Source organism: Convolutriloba macropyga, unplaced genomic scaffold (assembly GCF_964194025.1).
Source record: "Convolutriloba macropyga unplaced genomic scaffold, txConMacr16.3 SCAFFOLD_3870, whole genome shotgun sequence".
Lineage (NCBI taxonomy): Eukaryota > Metazoa > Xenacoelomorpha > Acoela > Convolutidae > Convolutriloba > Convolutriloba macropyga.
In genome coordinates this window covers 5,001-20,000 of record NW_027452348.1, presented here as the reverse complement: position 1 = coordinate 20,000, position 15,000 = coordinate 5,001, and the positions used below count along the sequence as shown (strand labels likewise).

Below are 15,000 nucleotides of genomic sequence, written 5' to 3'. Positions count from 1 at the left end.
AGCGACAACACTTGCAAGCAACTCACACTCCTTGGTCCGTGTTTCAAGACGGGCTGTAGAGAGCATTGAATAGGAAGTTGAGGTCAGACAGGCAATCAAGATCAATTTATCTCATTTTGTTTAGAATCAACAAGAAGAATTCCGAGGAAAACTTCTGCTCGATTCATTAACAAGATTTGCCAAAAGACGACAACTACACTACTCGGTAGCCGAGAATATAATATCAAGGCATTGAGTATGGTAACGCTCACTCCAGTTCCCCTTCAACAGTTTCACGTACTTTTCACTCTCTCTTCAGAGTGCTTTTCAACTTTCCCTCACGGTACTTGTTTACTATCGGTCTCGCTTTATAATTAGCTTTTGGAGAGACATATCTCCAGCTTCGAGTTGCACTTTCAAACAACTCTACTCATAGGAATGAGCCATTATGACTGGTATCGAAAATGACCTTTACAGGATTTTCACCTTCTTTGATGCTACTTTCCAGTAGACATCAGGACAAATTCACCAGTCTAGCATCAAACCATACCGGACACCGAGAAATGTTGCCATTTCTCTTCCCGATGAGCTTTTCCCTGTTCATTCGCCATTACTAAGGGATTCTCAGTTGATTTCTTTTCCTCCCCTTACTGATATGCTTAAGTTAAGGGGGTTCTCTCGCCCAATTCAGGTTATGTAGTTGATTGTCTCTTAATTGGTTCACTGACCAATATGAGACAGAAACCGATTCAGCAGTTTTGTTCGCTACTACTATCAAACACAGGTCGAAGTTTCCATTCAGTCATTAATTCCAACTTTCAAATGTTGTTGTTTCAGCTTTCGCTTACTAGAAGCAACATAATACTCGCTGCAATACAGACCTCGGGAAACCCTCACCGTGAATAAGGTTCACTCACATATTTCACTACATTTTGCGTGGGATTGGAGATGAGGCTACTCGTTCTTGCTCAGTACTAGGCTGAAAATTAACGAAACTTCGTTACAAACGTTCACATGTTGATGTTTCCGCTTTCGCGTACTCGAAACAACATAATACTAGTCTTTGTAATTTAGTTTCATAATTTCAACTGTTCTCATGCAGAATTTTTGCTCATTCTTATCCCAAATTTTGACCTGGCTACTAGTTACACTCCTTGTACTTATTGCAAAATGACCACAAATTTCAACAGCTTTCACATGTTGCTGTTTCGGCTTTCGCTTACTACAGTCAACATAATACTCGTTGCAAAATAAGTGCTCGGCATCTGCAATTTTCCAAAGACGAAGTTTCGCCAGTTCAATTTTCGCTCGCCAATTATGGCTACTAATTCACACGGTACTGAGCTCAACAACATTAAATTTGTTCAGCAAGACTTTCACATGTTGATGTTTTGGCTTTCGCCTACTAGAAGCAACATAATACTCGTCTTGTTAGCTCATTCAATGAGAATAGCTTTTCCCGTTGAGAATTTTTGCCTTCAATTGGCGTTGTAGTGAGTTTGGCTACTCAGATCACCAAATACTTGTGACAATTCGAACCAGAAATGTTTTCAATTTTCACATGCTGATGTTTCGGATTCAACCTACTAGAAGCAGCATAATACTTGTATTCAACAATTTCTGTATCAAATCCCAGTTTTCTCTGGTGCATCTTTGCCAAACTATTCCAAACTGCCTGAGTCTGAATACCAATTACAGGTACTAGTAAATGCACGTTACTAAGGACTATATAGTTCTAGGTTACTGTACACAACGACGTTCACATGTTGATGTTTCAGCTGCCGCTTACTAGAAACAACATAATACTTATCGTGCATACCTTTCCATAACTTGTCCTTTTCAGATGCATTAGTTTCCCTTTGTCTTGGCTTCTACAGTCAGACTGGCTACTAGTAACAGCACAGTACTAATCACATATCGTTCTACAGTTTGCAGACAACTTTCACATGTTGATGTTTCAGCTTTCGCCTACTAGAAACAACATAATACTCGCTGTATACATTTGTAGTTCTCTATGTAACTTTCATGTGAAGAAGTTTCGCCAGTCTTTTTGACTGTCTCAAATCTGAGTCATGCTTAGGCTACTAGTTGCTTCATAGTACTTATCGCCTCGAGATCATTGAACAAAACTTGATTTTCACATGTTGCTGTTTCAGCTTCCGCTTACTAGAAACAACATAATACTAGTCTCATTAAGTTCCGTCTCTTTGCAATTTTCTTATGAAGAAAATTCGCCATCACAATGACTCCAGCAGTTCTTGATCAAGGAATGCAATCATTGATCAGAATGCTATTATTTGAATCGGTTCTGCTTTAAGTGTTCCAATTTTATTGGAAGCACCAACAATAGAACATCAATGTGTTCAATCGAGAGTTATATAACCCTGAATCGGACGCAGTCAACAGCCGAAGCCGAGACCGCCTTTTGCGTTAGAGAGGTCGGTAAACAAATCTTGCGATTCATACCGAATTAACACATATAGCTGTGCTCCTCTTCGTAAAGCGAGCCAAGTGATCCCCTGTTGAAGGATGTATTTGGACCAATCTAGTAGCATTTGGTTTCCAACAAGCTCTCCCAAGTTAGCTTACTTATTGGGCTTTTCAACCAATTCGGTTGGCTACAAGCATCATCAAAGTACTAGCCACAGTTTGATCGCAAAATTCTACGACTTTCACATGTTGATGTTTCGGCTTGCGCTTAGCCTACTATAAGCAACATAATACTAGTCATATCATAGAGCGTGATCAGCTTGTGACGTTCTCATGATGAAGTTTCACCAACAGTGTCTCACTTCGAGCTTAAATCCAGCTACTAGTAACTACACAGTACTGACTGCAACGATAACTTTTATCTATACCTTTCACATGCTGCGCTTTCGGCCAGGGCCTACTAACGTCAACATAATACTCGATATAAACTTTTGTTCATGATGCAGCTTCCCCATGCAGAAGTTTCGCCTTCAAATGCTCTCTTGGCCATATGACGTAAGAAAAGGTTACTAGTAACATCACAGTACTAGCCACAGTTTGATTGCAAAATTCTACGACTTTCACATGTTGATGTTTCGGCTTGCGCTTAGCCTACTAGAAGCAACATAATACTAGTCATATCATAGAGCGTGATCAGCTTGTGACGTTCTCATGATGAAGTTTCACCAACAGTGTCTCATTTCGAGCTTAAATCCAGCTACTAGTAACTACACAGTACTGACTGCAACGCTAACTTTTATCTATACCTTTCACATGCTGCGCTTTCGGCCAGGGCCTACTAACGTCAACATAATACTCGATATAAACTTTTGTTCATGATGCAGCTTCCCCATGCAGAAGTTTCGCCTTCAAATGCTCTCTTGGCCATATGACGTAACACAAGGTTACTAGTAACATCACAGTACTAGCCACAATTTGATCGCAAAATTCTACGACTTTCACATGTTGATGTTTCGGCTTGCGCTTAGCCTACTAGAAGCAACATAATACTAGTCATATCATGGAGCGTGATCAGCTTGTGACGTTCTCATGATGAAGTTTCACCAACAGTGTCTCATTTCGAGCTTAAATCCAGCTACTAGTAACTACACAGTACTGACTGCAACGATAACTTTTATCTATACCTTTCACATGCTGCGCTTTCGGCCAGGGCCTACTAATGTCAACATAATACTCGATATAAACTTTTGTTCATGATGCAGCTTCCCCATGCAGAAGTTTCGCCTTCAAATGCTCTCTTGGCCATATGACGTAACACAAGGTTACTAGTAACATCACAGTACTAGCCACAATTTGATCGCAAAATTCTACGACTTTCACATGTTGATGTTTCGGCTTGCGCTTAGCCTACTAGAAGCAACATAATACTAGTCATATCATAGAGCTTGATCAGCTTGTGACATTCTCATGATGAAGTTTCACCAACAGTGTCTCATTTTGAGCTTAAATCCAGCTACTAGTAACTACACAGTACTGACTGCAACAATAACTTTTATCTATACCTTTCACATGCTGCGTTTTCGGCCAAGGCCTACTAACGTCAACATAATACTCGATATAAAATTTTGATCATGATGCAGCTTTCCCATGCAGAAGTTTCGCCTTCAAATGCTCTCTTGGCCATATGACGGAACACCAGGTTACTAGTAACATCACAGTACTAGCCACAGTTTGATTGCAAAATTCTACGACTTTCACATGTTGATGTTTCGGCTTGCGCTTAGCCTACTAGAAGCAACATAATACTAGTCATATCATAGAGCGTGATCAGCTTGTGACGTTCTCATGATGAAGTTTCACCAATAGTGTTTCATTCGAATTGGTTCTGCTTTAAGCTCTCCAATTGTTTTGGATGAACCAGTTTTGCCCTTCGAAGCCACTTTTGTGAGCTTTTGTGGGTCTTTACCAAGAGGATATACCTCAAGGCCTCTTTCAATTCCTTTAAGTTCTTTCAACTCCTTTACAGTTTCTAGGTTCACATAGCTGCAAACCTTATTTCTAGTTTTAAGTCTGGCCAACTTGGGGAGAGTTGGTGCAGACCGTGACCAATTCTAGTAGGATGCCACAACAAGAATGTGATCAACTTAGCTTGTCGATGAACCTGCCCCACATTCAAACAACTCTATCGCCTTTTCCTCGTATAGTTATATGCGAGGGCCTCTCATAGAGAGCGCTGTTAGCAACCTTTTCCACATAGACGATAAAGTTGTGAGTGTTTTGCACATGGCTGTTGTCATCACCACGTGACGAGTCAACTCAGCTTGACTCTCTACACTCCGACAAGCTTTGCACATACGCCTTTAGTTCAGTATGTGTCTTTAATCTGACTCCGGTGCCTCAAGCCGGAAAAATTGTCAGATTATGATCATTATCGGTTAGTCATCCCGATGCAAGATCGTATCGTACTGTCTTTGTCTACCTCCAGATTCCGAAGAACAGGAGGAGACTCTCCCAGACCTACATATCTGGGAGAATGTTCAGAGGGCGAGAAGCTGTGGATTACTCTCCCCTAAGAACTGACTAAACTTTACCCTCGTCCAAGGTAAGTTTATTTTAGCTAGCCTTCTATGTAAAGGATCTGAGGCTAAGCTGTGTTTTTTCGAGCCTTTGGCTCGGAGCAAGTTCAGTGGGCGCCCCGAGTAGCTCAACTCTTTCCCACTGAACAGCGCAACGCTCTGTCACTCGCTGGGATTTTTGCGTGTCGGTTCTAACCACGCGACTTGTGGACCTTTTTAGGCCTTTCTCATTCACAAGTCTATAGCTGGGCTTCTATAACCCAGCTTCTGAGATCTAGATAGCTGCAGTTCTGCTAGGCTGCTTTTGCTAACTAGTCTCCCTTTAAGCAGTCCCTTGCCATGACTGCTGAACTATGTATCCACACAAGTAGTTTTTGAGCTCGATACATAATTCGAGATTGGTTGCCAAGCAATCTCTAGCGACAGAGCGTCATGCGCACTACAGACATGGCCTCTACCAGCAGCCATGCCCGAAGGAATCAATCACTGATCCTTCCGCAGGTTCCCCTACGGAAACCTTGTTACGACTTTTACTTCCTCTAGACAATTAAGCTCGATCCGCTTCATCCCGTTGCCGGAGACCGAAGTCCCAACAGTAGGAATTTGCAATTCTTGCTTAACTATCCAATCAGTAGTAGCGACGGGCGGTGTGTACAAAGGGCAGGGACGTAATCCCTATGAGTTGTTGACTCATAAGTACCAGGAATTCCTGGTTCACGTCTGCAAGTTACAACAGACGATCCCCTTGAAGCGCTGTACTTTTCTCTGATTGCCCAGTCCATTTCGGACCAAGGGCTGAGTACTCAATCTAAAAGTACACAGTGTAGCGCGCGTGCAGTCCAGAACATCTAAGGGCATCACAGACCTGTTATAGCCTCACTTCATCTGCGGTATTTAATTCCGCATAGTTCCTCTAAGAAGTGTTTGAATTCACATATAGTGAATTTCATTATTTAGATGGAGAAGATCTCGTTCGTTATCGGAATTAACCAGACAGATCACTCCACTAACTAAGAACGGCCATGCACCACCGCCCATATAATCATGAAAGATATTCAATCTGTCAATCCTTAAGATGTCTGGACCGGGTGAGTTTTCCCGTGTTGAGTCAAATTAAGCCGCAGGCTCCACTCCTGGTGGTGCCCTTCCGTCAATTCCTTTAAGTTTCGATTTTGCAACCATACTTCCCCCGGAACCAATAAACTTTGGTTTCCCGGTTAATCTCTTGCCAAGTCAAGATCGACTTTGACAAATTGTAGGTTGGTATAGTTTATGGTCAGAATTACGAGGGTATCTAATCCTCTTCAATACTCTGACTTTCGTTCTTGATTAATGAAAACATTCTTGGCAAATGCTTTCGCAGTAGTTTGTCTTGCCACGATCCAAGAATTTCACCTCTAACGTAGCAATACAAATGCCCCCGTCTGTTCCTTTCAATCATTACCGCACTCAGCCAACCGGCATCAATCGAGTAGCGGGTCATTCTCCATTATTCCATGCTTTATTATTCGATCCCAAAGGATGCTTTGAACACTCTAATTTTCTCAGGGTGAAAACACCGTTTCCACAGTTCGTCACATTTAAGTGCAAACTATTTCTTCGATGCGAAGGATGAGCGGAACGAGTCAACAGATTTAACTGAAGACCATGTTGCCGTTCTACTCAAACAGATCCAACTATGAGCTTTTTAAACGCAGCAACTATTGCATACGCTTGTAGAGGCTGGTATTACCGCGGCTGCTGGCACCAGACTTGCCCTCTACTCGTTCATCAATGGAGCTTTTAAGTCCATTCCATTCTGATTACAAACCATAAAGGTTCATATCATTATTTCTAGTCACTACCTCCTCGTGCGGAGAGTGGGTAATTTGCGTGCCTGCTGCCTTCCTTGGTTGTGGTAGCCGTTTCTAAGGCTCCCTCTCCGGAATCGAACCCTGATTCCCCGTTACCCGTCACAACCATGGTAGTCCGTTACACTACCATCATAGGTTGATAGGTCAGAAATTCGGAAGTTCCGTCCCCAAGCCGAAGCTATCTGGGATCTTTCAGTTACTAGGACTCATCACGGGATGTGTCTGTACTTAGCAAATCACCCGGTGTAGTCTTGTAAAAGTCTCCGACAGTGTCGGACAATCAGCATGCATTAGCTGCAGGGTTACCGCAGTTAATCATTTAGCTTGCAAATCAACTAATAGATAGTAACTGATTTAATGAGCCATTCGCGGTTCCACTTTTTCAAGCTTCGCTTGCACATGCATGGCTTAGTCTTTCAGACAAGCATATGGCAACTGACAGGATCAATCAGTTTAATTGTACTTTGAACAATCTTTCGATTTGTTCGAATTTAGAAAGACATAGCCTTGCGGCCTCGTCAATCTTGCTTTGAGCTTTTTAAATCACGAAGAGTTTCAATGCATGCTTTGGCATGGCTACTAGTTACTACACAGTACTCTACACACTTAGAGTTACCCACGATTACACATTTCACATGCTGATGTTTCGGCTCGCGCGTACTAGAAACAGCATAATACTATGTGTACTGGTAGATAGCGCTCTGTGAGCATTTCCCATGAGCAGGTTTTGCCCTCCAAATCTCTGTTCTACTGTTACCAATACCGGCTAACAACTGTATCATACTAGGGAGAATTGACTCATGATTTAAAAACCAGATGTTCACATGTCGATGTTTCGGCTCTCGCCTACTAGAAACAACATAATACTAGTCTGTTAAAAATCTCAATCACGCCGCCTCTTCAGATACAGAAGTTTTACCTTTTATTGGTTAGAGAACAGCTTTCCAGCTGTCGACATGGTTACTAGTAACAACACCGTACTCAACACAAAAACTTTTCAACTTCACAACTTTCACATGCTGATGTTTCTGCTTTCGCATACTAGAAACAGCATAATACTTATTGTTTTGTCAAGTAATTTGTGTGTCTTTCCCATGTGAAGTTTCACCGGTCAACAATGTTTCCCTGACCAATTACGGCTACTAGTAGCTGTATAATACTAGGGAAAATGATTGAGGATTTAATATCAGATTTTCACATGTTGATGTTTCGGCTTTCGCCTACTAGATACAACATAATACTAGTCTGCTAAGAAATCTCGCTCAAATTGCCTTTTCACATACAGAAGTTTCACCTTCTATTGGTTAGAGAACAGTTCTCAGCTGTCGACATGGTTACTAGTAACAACATCGTACTCAACACAAAAATTCTTCAACTTCACAACTTTCACATGCTGATGTTTCTGCTTTCGCGTACTAGAAACAGCATAATACTTATTGCTTTGTCAAGAAGTGTGTGTGTCTTTCCCATGCGAAAGTTTCACCGGTCAGCAATAATTGCCGTGTCCAATTAAGGTTACTCATAGCTGTATAATACTAGGGAAAATGATTGAGGATTTAATATCAGATTTTCACATGTTGATGTTTCGGCTTTCGCCTACTAGAAACAACATAATACTAGTCTGCTAATAAATCTCGCTCAAATTGCCTTTTCACATACAGAAGTTTCACCTCTTCTTGGTCACTGTACAGATGATGCTGTCTGTTCTTTATTTGGTTCTGCTTATTATAAGGAGGGGCATCACTCCTTCCTCCTTGGTTTGCATGCATTAAGCCTGCTTTGTGAAAAGCGTATCTTTCTAGCTTTTCTTCGCCTTACTCGAGTAGGACGATACAATCCAGACATTAGTCAGTCTTGGTGTAAAGTCACTGAGTATTATTCGGTTCTGCTTTATTCAGCAATATGCTGTATAATTGTTGTAATTTGCGAACATATTTGTTCTCAGTTCCGAACTACTAGCGACGACAGATTACCAGCGGTCATGAGCCATCAAGGTAGTTCTTTGGTGCATCAAGTAGAGAGGTGCCATCAAACAACACTTCCCTAATAATGCTACACACATAGAATTTGCTACAGTGCAGCTTTTTACTTTGCAAAATTTGCGCACAAATTTTGCATAGAATAAATGTTTTATCAAGATTTTTAGATCCCCTCCCTTGAGAGAACGTTACTCCTTTAAGTGAACACCCCGCGGCGTCCTGTTGTTATTGCTTATAACCATTTCGCAAGCCGGAGGCATAATGCACTACGCAAGCCGCTACTTTGGCACAGAGGCACCTAGTTTTACACCCGGGACTTCAGGTGGCCCAGTTTTACACCCAGTACAGCGGTGCCAGTTGGTAACCCGGTGGATCCTCGGAGACCAGACATGATCATAGATCAAACCCGATGTATGCTACTCCTGAACGTATAGTATCTCCACTGTGCAATGAAATTATCGTTCGTTTCGGGCCTTCCTATACGTTCAGCAGACAATCGCTAGGAATTCACCTCGTGACCCGTGGTGACCACACTGGATTTCAAGTTTATTGATTTGGACAGACCTGTCATTTATTTTGCTTTTCAGCTTCAGTTCTGCTCGATCTAGCTTGCCTAAGGCTTGATCTCGCTTTGCTCACCCCTGTAGGAGCCTCTACTAGTACCACTCGGAGTAATGGGGAATCCACCAGACCTAATCGATGAATGCCATCAAACAACAAACATCATACCCGGCTTCATCAGGCATATTTTATTACTTCCGAGAGGTACTTTAGTATCAGATCTTTCTCCATGCCTCTTATGAGGACCCGTCAGACCTTTCGGTTTATCGTTTAGCTTCAGTCCTGCTCGATCTAGCTTTCCCAAGGCTCGATCTAGCTCTATTCGCCCCACTAGAGGGCTCTCTAAGACCCCTCGGTCTTAGTGTTAGCTCCGGTACTGCTCGGTCGTGCTTGCTGAAGGCCCGACCCAGCTTTAGTTAGATTCTCGTACTTTCTCTTGGCCTCTCTAGGAGGACCAGACAGACCTCTCGGTCTATCGTTTAGCTTCAGTCCTGCTCGATCTAGCTTGCCCAAGGCTTGATCAAGCTCTATTCGCCCCGCTAGAGGGCTCTCTAAGACCCCTCGGTCTTAGTGTTATCTTCTGTAATGCCTAACCAAGCTTACTACAGGCCTTGGTCAGGTCTTTATCGGTCACCGATTAGTAACAGACCAATCATAGGGCCTTCCACCCTATCCGGGTTGAGGTCTTTAGTCCAGCCATATTTTGACAAGACACCTCTCCCTAATAATGCCCCACACATAGAATTACTGTCCATGCAGTATTTAACTTGTGTTTTTTTCTAAAATTTGATTTTCACTTTTTGGAGGTTCATTTGCTCCTCTGACACTCTTTCAGCTTCAATCTTACTCGATCTAGCTTTCCCAAGGCTCGATCTAGCTCTATTCGCCCCACTAGAGGGCTCTCTAAGACACTTCGGTCTTAGTGTTAGCTCCGGTCTTGCTCAATCGTGCTTGCTGAAGGCGCGATCAAGCTTTAGTTAGCTTCTCGTACTTCCTCTTGGCCTCTCTAGGAGGACCAGACAGACCTCTCGGTCTATCGTTTAGCTTCAGTCCTGCTCGATCTAGCTTTCCCAAGGCTCGATCTAGCTCTATTCGCCCTGCTAGAGGGCTCTCTAAGACCCCTCGGTCTTAGTGTTAGCTCCGGTACAGCTCGGTCGTGCTTGCTGAAGGCCCGATCAAGCTTTAGTTAGATTCTCGTACTTTCTCTTGGCCTCTCTAGGAGGACCAGACAGACCTCTCGGTCTATCGTTTAGCTTCAGTCCTGCTTGATCTAGCTTTCCCAAGGCTCGATCTAGCTCTATTCGCCCTGCTAGAGGGCTCTCTAAGACCCCTCGGTCTTAGTGTTAGCTCCGGTACAGCTCGGTCGTGCTTGCTGAAGGCCCGATCAAGCTTTAGTTAGCTTCTCGTACTTTCTCTTGGCCTCTCTAGGAGGACCAGACAGACCTCTCGGTCTATCGTTTAGCTTCAGTCCTGCTCGATCTAGCTTTCCCAAGGCTCGATCTAGATCTATTCGCCCTGCTAGAGGGCTCTCTAAGACCCCTCGGTCTTAGTGTTAGCTCCGGTACAGCTCGGTCGTGCTTGCTGAAGGCCTGATCAAGCTTTAGTTAGCTTCTCGTACTTTCTCTTGGCCTCTCTAGGAGGACCAGACAGACCTTTCGGTCTCTTGCTTAGCTTCAGTCCTGCTCGATCTAGCTTTCCCAAGGCTCGATCTAGCTCTATTCGCCCCGCTAGAGGGCTCTCTAAGACCCCTCGGTCTTAGTGTTAACTCCTGTAATGCCTAACCAAGCTTACTACAGGCCTTGGTCAGGTCTTTATCGGTCACCGATTAGTAACAGACCGATCATGGGGCCTTCCACCCTATCCGGGTTGAGGTCTTTAGTCCAGCCATATTTTGACAAGACACCTCCCCCTAATAATGCCCCACACATAGAAATACTGTCCATGCAGTATTTAACTTGTGTTTTTTCTAAAATTTGATTTTCACTTTTTGGAGGTTCATTTGCTCCTCTGACACTCTTTCAGCTTCAATCTTACTCGATCTAGCTTTCCCAAGGCTCGATCTAGCTCTATTCGCCCCACCAGAGGGCTCTCTAAGACACTTCGGTCTTAGTGTTAGCTCCGGTCTTGCTCAATCGTGCTTGCTGAAGGCGCGATCAAGCTTTAGTTAGCTTCTCGTACTTTCTCTTGGCCTCTCTAGGAGGACCAGACAGACCTCTCGGTCTATCGTTTAGCTTCAGTCCTGCTCGATCTAGCTTTCCCAAGGCTCGATCTAGCTCTATTCGCCCCGCTAGAGGGCTCTCTAAGACCCCTCGGTCTTAGTGTTAGCTCCGGTACAGCTCGGTCGTGCTTGCTGAAGGCCCGATCAAGCTTTAGTTGGCTTCTCGTACTTTCTCTTGGCCTCTCTAGGAGGACCAGACAGACCTCTCGGTCTCTTGCTTAGCTTCAGTCCTGCTCGATCTAGCTTGCCCAAGGCTTGATCAAGCTCTATTCGCCCCGCTAGAGGGCTCTCTAAGACCCCTCGGTCTTAGTGTTAGCTCCGGTACAGCTCGGTCGTGCTTGCTGAAGGCCCGATCAAGCTTTAGTTAGCTTCTCGTTTTTTCTCTTGGCCTCTCTAGGAGGACCAGACAGACCTCTCGGTCTATCGTTTAGCTTCAGTCCTGCTCGATCTAGCTTTCCCAAGGCTCGATCTAGCTCTATTCGCCCCGCTAGAGGGCTCTCTAAGACCCCTCGGTCTTAGTGTTAGCTCCGGTACAGCTCGGTCGTGCTTGCTGAAGGCCCGATCAAGCTTTAGTTGGCTTCTCGTACTTTCTCTTGGCCTCTCTAGGAGGACCAGACAGACCTCTCGGTCTATCCTTTAGCTTCAGTCCTGCTCGATCTAGCTTTCCCAAGGCTCGATCTAGCTCTATTCGCCCCGCTAGAGGGCTCTCTAAGACCCCTCGGTCTTAGTGTTATCTCCTGTAATGCCTAACCAAGCTTACTACAGGCCTTGGTCAGGTCTTTATCGGTCACCGATTAGTAACAGACCGATCATGGGGCCTTCCACCCTATCCGGGTTGAGGTCTTTAGTCCAGCCATATTTTGACAAGACACCTCCCCCTAATAATGCCCCACACATAGAAATACTGTCCATGCAGTATTTAACTTGTGTTTTTTCTAAAATTTGATTTTCACTTTTTGGAGGTTCATTTGCTCCTCTGACACTCTTTCAGCTTCAATCTTACTCGATCTAGCTTTCCCAAGGCTCGATCTAGCTCTATTCGCCCCACCAGAGGGCTCTCTAAGACACTTCGGTCTTAGTGTTAGCTCCGGTCTTGCTCAATCGTGCTTGCTGAAGGCGCGATCAAGCTTTAGTTAGCTTCTCGTACTTTCTCTTGGCCTCTCTAGGAGGACCAGACAGACCTCTCGGTCTATCGTTTAGCTTCAGTCCTGCTCGATCTAGCTTTCCCAAGGCTCGATCTAGCTCTATTCGCCCCGCTAGAGGGCTCTCTAAGACCCCTCGGTCTTAGTGTTAGCTCCGGTACAGCTCGGTCGTGCTTGCTGAAGGCCCGATCAAGCTTTAGTTGGCTTCTCGTACTTTCTCTTGGCCTCTCTAGGAGGACCAGACAGACCTCTCGGTCTCTTGCTTAGCTTCAGTCCTGCTCGATCTAGCTTGCCCAAGGCTTGATCAAGCTCTATTCGCCCCGCTAGAGGGCTCTCTAAGACCCCTCGGTCTTAGTGTTAGCTCCGGTACAGCTCGGTCGTGCTTGCTGAAGGCCCGATCAAGCTTTAGTTAGCTTCTCGTTTTTTCTCTTGGCCTCTCTAGGAGGACCAGACAGACCTCTCGGTCTATCGTTTAGCTTCAGTCCTGCTCGATCTAGCTTTCCCAAGGCTCGATCTAGCTCTATTCGCCCCGCTAGAGGGCTCTCTAAGACCCCTCGGTCTTAGTGTTAGCTCCGGTACAGCTCGGTCGTGCTTGCTGAAGGCCCGATCAAGCTTTAGTTGGCTTCTCGTACTTTCTCTTGGCCTCTCTAGGAGGACCAGACAGACCTCTCGGTCTATCCTTTAGCTTCAGTCCTGCTCGATCTAGCTTTCCCAAGGCTCGATCTAGCTCTATTCGCCCCGCTAGAGGGCTCTCTAAGACCCCTCGGTCTTAGTGTTATCTCCTGTAATGCCTAACCAAGCTTACTACAGGCCTTGGTCAGGTCTTTATCGGTCACCGATTAGTAACAGACCGATCATAGGGCCTTCCACCCTATCTGGGTTGAGGTCTTTAGTCCAGCCATATTTTGACAAGACACCTCCCCCTAATAATGCCCCACACATAGAATTACTGTTTATGCAGCTTTTCACTTGTGAAATTTTTAATTTTCGCAATTATTATAGAATAAGTGTTTGCGCAGCTTTTCATAGGTCGAGCTCTAGCTAGCTAGCTCAAGCTAGCTAGCTAGCTCAAGCTCAAGCTATCTAGCTCAAGCTCAAGCCAGCTAGCTCAAGCTCAAGCTAGCTAGCTAGCTCAAGCTCAAGCTAGCTAGCTAGCTCAAGCTCAAGCTAGCTAGCTCAAGCTCAAGCTAGCTAGCTCAAGCTCAAGCTAGCTAGCTAGCTCAAGCTCAAGCTCAAGCTAGCTAGCTCAAGCTCAAGCTCAAGCTAGCTAGCTAGCTCAAGCTCAAGCTAGCTAGCTAGCTCAAGCTCAAGCTAGCTAGCTAGCTCAAGCTCAAGCTAGCTAGCTCAAGCTCAAGCTCAAGCTCAAGCTAGCTAGCTAGCTCAAGCTAGCTAGCTAGCTCAAGCTCAAGCTAGCTAGCTAGCTCAAGTTCAAGCTAGCTAGCTAGCTCAAGCTCAAGCTAGCTAGCTAGCTCAAGCTCAAGCTAGCTAGCTCAAGCTCAAGCTAGCTAGCTCAAGCTCAAGCTAGCTAGCTAGCTCAAGCTCAAGCTCAAGCTAGCTAGCTCAAGCTCAAGCTCAAGCTAGCTAGCTAGCTCAAGCTCAAGCTAGCTAGCTAGCTCAAGCTCAAGCTCAAGCTAGCTAGCTAGCTCAAGTTCAAGCTAGCTAGCTAGCTCAAGCTCAAGCTAGCTAGCTCAAGCTCAAGCTAGCTAGCTCAAGCTCAAGCCAGCTAGCTCAAGCTCAAGCTCAAGCTAGCTAGCTAGCTCAAGCACAAGCTAGCTAGCTAGCTCAATCTCAAGCTAGCTAGCTCAAGCTCAAGCTAGCTAGCTCAAGCTCAAGCTAGCTAGCTAGCTCAAGCTCAAGCTCAAGCTAGCTAGCTCAAGCTCAAGCTCAAGCTAGCTAGCTAGCTCAAGCTCAAGCTAGCTAGCTAGCTCAAGCTCAAGCTCAAGCTAGCTAGCTCAAGCTCAAGCTCAAGCTAGCTAGCTAGCTCAAGCTCAAGCTGGCTAGCTAGCTCAAGCTCAAGCTAGCTAGCTAGCTCAAGCTCAAGCTAGCTAGCTCAAGCTCAAGCTCAAGCTCAAGCTAGCTAGCTAGCTCAAGCTAGCTAGCTAGCTCAAGCTCAAGCTAGCTAGCTAGCTCAAGTTCAAGCTAGCTAGCTAGCTCAAGCTCAAGCTAGCTAGCTAGCTCAAGCTCAAGCTAGCTAGCTCAAGCTCAAGCTAGCTAGCTCAAGCTCAAGCTAGCTAGCTAGCTCAAGCTCAAGCTCAAGCTAGC

General features: G+C 44.9%; 1 non-coding gene and 1 pseudogene across 1 annotated transcript in view; both read right to left on the bottom strand.

Moving 5' to 3' along the window:
- The window catches only part of LOC142357404 (large subunit ribosomal RNA), a 3,523-nt gene extending 2,848 nt beyond the window's left edge, over positions 1 to 675 (bottom strand). Inside the window, exon 1 of the ribosomal RNA XR_012761598.1 lies at positions 1 to 675. This exon is cut by the window's left edge and continues 2,848 nt beyond it. This is a non-coding gene — a ribosomal RNA (large subunit ribosomal RNA).
- Positions 676 to 2,358: 1,683 nt separating this feature from the next.
- On the bottom strand, positions 2,359 to 2,510 carry LOC142357403 (5.8S ribosomal RNA; annotated as a pseudogene).
- Positions 2,511 to 15,000: the final 12,490 nt, after the last annotated feature.